Source organism: Drosophila willistoni, chromosome 3R, assembly GCF_018902025.1.
Source record: "Drosophila willistoni isolate 14030-0811.24 chromosome 3R, UCI_dwil_1.1, whole genome shotgun sequence".
NCBI lineage: Eukaryota > Metazoa > Arthropoda > Insecta > Diptera > Drosophilidae > Drosophila > Drosophila willistoni.
In genome coordinates, this window is record NC_061086.1 from 22,612,180 (window position 1) to 22,617,120 (window position 4,941).

Genomic DNA, 4,941 nt, shown 5'->3' on the forward strand with positions numbered 1-4,941 from the left:
CGAACCAGCCAACATGTTATCAGGATGAAAATGAAAAACCGGTTATCAGCATAAAAACTGGTTTTCAAGACTGAGACGAACTACTTTTGTTGTATATGTGCTACTGTTGTTGTTGTTATTATTATTGTTGTTCTCTTTAAGCCATGCGGGTTGGGCTGCGTCTAAATGTTTATTTTTTTCTTCTATTTTTCTGAGAGTATGGCTCTTAAACACTCTCAGATTCAATTTTGCCAGCAGAGTTCTAGCAAATAGACTTTTAAATGCTAACGCAAGTGCTTTCAGGTTTTTGTAAAAAAAAATCAGTGGTAATCATATTCCCTAATTTCTCTCAACTGTGTGTTGAGTAGGACATCGAGCAGTCGACCTAACCTGACCTGAATGGCCAATGCCAACTCGAGAATAACGCACACACCACACAAAGTTGAAATGTGAATGTGATTGTAGCTCTGTTTTGGTGTATTTTTATTTGGTTTTCCAACTTTTTTGGGGTGCATTTATACAAACATATGTACAGAAATACATACATACATATACATATCAATATATATGTATATATTTGTAGATGGATCTGTAAGTATATATATTTGTATCTGGGAGATACAATGATTCTGTACGAATTCTAAATGAAAGTGAGTGCAAGGCACCAGCTCTAATCAGAGAGCCCACTCTCGTGCTCTCGTTGTACCTCTTTTATTCTGCTGCTCTCTGCCTCTCTCATTTGGTTCTCTCTCAGGAATGCATTTTTGATTTTTTTTCTTTCTTAACTCTGCTGCTGCGCTGCTGCTGCTGCTGAAACTCTGCTGAGCCTGCTGCAAGTGTTTTATATTGTTTAGCCACGATGCGCTACAAGATGAGGAATCGAGTACCATTATACCAGAAGTAAATTGAGTGTAAGGAAATTTAAAAACTGCCGATCTTTTAATGCCAGAATCTAAAAAATTTGTTTAGGCATGCTTTTTTTGTAGAATTGCAGTTCCCCTAATGAATTAAATTAATAAAGCTTTACTAAATTCAATGCTCGAATAAATTGAATCAATAAATGTAATTATTAATTTCTCGACGACTATTAAACTAATAGAATTTCATTTGATTAGCAATCAAATAAAACAAATGTTTTCGTTTTTGACCTCTGATGCAAAACAGCATAATTCGTTTTCCATTTTGTAGCTGATTCTCAAGTCGCTTAGATCACACTTTAGAAAAAAAAAAAAACAACAAATTTAGTTGCCTTAATGTTCTTGTTGCAGTCCATTCCATTCGTTTGACTTATGTATGTATGTATGTATGTGTGAGGGTTGGAGTTGGTGACTTTCCTTCCAAGCGTCCTCCTCTCTTTGTCACACTCTCCCACTCTGTCACTCTAACTTGCTCTGTGGCTCTCGTTTACTTTTTTGAATGCATGGCTTTGTTTAGGTGGATTTCCGAGTTGAGTTCTTATTGTTGCAATGTATGCACACGCACACGCACAGCACACACACACACACACACACACACACACACACACATATAGACAATGCACACATGTGTTTATCTTTAATTTGAGGCATATTTTCCAATTATGCATTTATCTCTCTCTTTCATTGATCTTCGAGTATACTGTTCTCGCCCTATCCCTTGCCCTAGCTCATTTCTTTCAATATCTATTGGCTCCGATCATCATTATCATCAGCTGAAAAAGATTTCCACATGCAATGCATTTATTTCAAGACCCCCATCTGTTTAAAATCTTTATGCAGGGCCGGATTTTCAAAAATGAAGGCCCCTAGGCCGAGAGACCATTGCGGGAAGATAAACATTTGGGTTTAATGTTTGCTTAAAGACGTTTTCCTTTTATGGGGCCCCTCTTATTATCCCCTGACTCCAGCCCTGCATCTACGTACATGTATGTATGTATGTATGTATATATAGGCAGATTCCCACATGCAAGTCACCTTTGACCCATTCCAAACAAAAACCCTTTCTTCTTTTTCATTTAACTCATCTCAAACAGTTCTGAATATTTAATCCCGAAGAGCTTAACAGGCAAAAAAAAAACTGCACTTTGTAATTATGTTTCAATACCATTTATTAATTATTATAAGCATTTTATTTGATGTTTTCATACAGCTTATGGCAAAACAAAAAAAGTATAAAAAAACAGAAAAAAAAACAATTGAGGTGTGCGTTAATCTTAAGCTTTCGACTTTTGCTAATTGAAAATTTCATAAGCCATGGCCGGGGGCGGTGTTTAGAGATTTGGGGTTTGGGGCTTGGTGGGCATTTTCTCCCTAACCGCATTTCCTCATCTTTATAATCCTTATAGTATTGTCTGCTTTTTCATTATATATGTATGTTTATTATATGTACCTAAAGTGTTTCCTTTTGATCTTTCCATATTTTAAGAATTAGAGAAAACTTAAAAGTAATAATTAAGAGTTAAGGCATTTGTTTTGTAGGGAGTTTAAATTTGTATGAACACATCGTCATAATATACCTTTTTTTTTACCAGCAATTAAATATATAAGTATTTGTATAAGCTTAAAATCAGAAATTAAAGAAAAATACATACAGAGCTACATAATAACAGCGCAAAGTATAAGTTTAACTTTGTTTAAATGTTGGTCTGTTCAAGGAGAGTTATTTGTATGTTTTATAATTTTTTTGTATATCAAATTAATGGTTTCAGTATTTTTTGTTTATATTAATATGTAAAAGCAGTTAATAATATCGGGTAGTATATATTTATAGCTCCCAATGAATTCGTTAATAAGGGTTCCCAGCCAAGTATAAAGAACTGTAGACCAAATGGTTAGAGTTTCGTCGTCGTCCATCAGCGTAATAGAGAAAACTTCTTTCTAAATAATAATAATAAAGGTTACTTTAGATTTCTTTTTGTGAGGTACTTTGTGGACTTACTGCATGGGTGCGTACAAAACACCAGCCCAAAGCACAAGAAATTAAATATTTGTTCCAAATGTTCCAAAAGTGACCTGCTGACAGTGAGCCTTGGCATTTGGTTTTTGAACAGGCCAATCCATTAGAAGACCTTACATATTGGGACCCATCGGCTCTTGTCGTCTTCAGTAGCATTTCCCGCAAAATGTTGGCCACCTTCTACTTGTACATTAACCACAGCAACGATTATCTTTCTCCATGTACTCAAAAATACGTGGAAGGGTGCCAAATGCTATAAAGCCAATTGGCCAACAACAGGTAAAGTGGAACCACTTCGTGGATCACAGACTTCCAGATTGGCTACCAAAGCTGGACCACCAGACCAGGACCACCAGCCACTAGTACCTGCTGCACGAATACCATCTACAATTTAAACAATTTTAAGATTTAACAAAACAATATAAATACGAATCCAGCAGCTACAACTTTAACACACTACCATTATTTGGTGGGCGACCACGTTTCTTTAACGGCGGGCGAATGAACCGTGGATAGCTGACAAAGTTCATTTTCTTGGCTGTAAAATGATGACAAATTTTGGTTAACTTGCTTATTAAAAAGTCTTATTTTATACGTACCAAAATAATTACAAGTGGCCACCTGCTGTTTCCTATATACAAGTTACAGCTGTAATCCTTAAGATTACTGAAGACATTACTAAGTGTCTTGGCTATGGATGCTGACATTAATGATGATTTCATTTGACTGTTTGGCTGGACTTTGGGTGTATGTTGCAAGAAAACTAGCCACATTGCTGTGCTGCTCATCCCAATCACCTGGCATTAGATCTGCTGATTCTGTCCATACGATCTCCGAGCACTGATTTGGGCGGTGGGACATATTAAAAGACTCAAGAGCAATCATATTAAAGTCCATCTGTCTGAAGTATCAAGCACATCCGAGCATGCATTTAGATCGACTAAAGGTCCATTAACCACTAGTTGCTCCGTTCTCGTTATCATCATGGTTATCTTTATCATATCGTCCACCGGATGAGGTTTTATTTTATCTTCCTGCCTGACCTTTGCCGCCATCAGCGGCACACACCACACACCAGGAATAGCGCCCTGCTGCGCCTTGTTGATGGTTTTTGTACAGATCTGAATCAAGGAATAAATAATAAATAAAAACAAACAGAACAGTTTATATATTTATATTTTCTTACAAATAATCAAAATTGCAAGTGGTACACTGCGCTGCAGCCTCATCACGTCACAGTGAGCGGAGGTAACGAAGGTTGGAAAGGAGTGGAAGTGATTGGAAGTCACACAAGTCGAATATGTAAGTAATAAGCGTTTAAAAATTTTATTTATCTATTTGCGAATCTTTTGGATTGAATTTTCTTCTAATTTGTCATTTCTTTCTTTTTTAAACAAATCAAGAAGAAGAAAGAATCAATAACAGCTGATGGGAATTCGAGAGAAAATCCAGTGTTGGCACATGCCCAAACACATTCAGCGCGCAACATAATATTTAAAATTTTTATTCTAGGTGTCGCACTAAATTTGGAGTTTTCCAGCTATCAAATGATGGTCACACTGTATTGCTGCAAAAAAATCTAAAAGAAAAATATCGATAGATATTTAATTTAGCTTCTAAACAATTGCAAGACTAAAAAAATCACAACAAACTTCTTTCTTTTCCATATTTCCAATCAAATTATTTACCATTTTTGCACAATTCGATAAATGCGCCAAGTCGAAATATTGATATCGATCAGTCTCTTACGTCGTTACGTGTACGTTTACATGATTCTTTACGTCGTGCAGACATTGTTCGAGTTGGCATCATTGGCATGAGTTGGCATCAATTGCTCGAAGTTGTATTATTTTGTTGCATGTTCGACTTAAATGGCTCGAGTTCGACGTGGTTGCAAGGAGTTCGATGTGGTTGCGGGTGGTTCGATACATCGCTATCGATAAATTTTCATAGACTTATCGCACTTGATCGTATCGTATTGACGTAGCCATCGATGGATTTCCCACCTCTAGCGCGCCCCCGCTCCAT

General features: G+C 36.5%; 1 long non-coding RNA gene across 1 annotated transcript; it reads right to left on the minus strand.

The window, feature by feature from the left end:
* Positions 1 to 2,047: 2,047 nt before the first annotated feature.
* On the minus strand, positions 2,048 to 4,297 carry LOC111519198. Its single transcript, XR_002724280.2, has 5 exons — positions 4,100 to 4,297; positions 3,513 to 4,034; positions 3,374 to 3,451; positions 2,896 to 3,297; positions 2,048 to 2,834 (listed from the first exon to the last, which is right to left on the minus strand). It is a non-coding gene; the product is annotated as an uncharacterized LOC111519198 (long non-coding RNA).
* Positions 4,298 to 4,941: the final 644 nt, after the last annotated feature.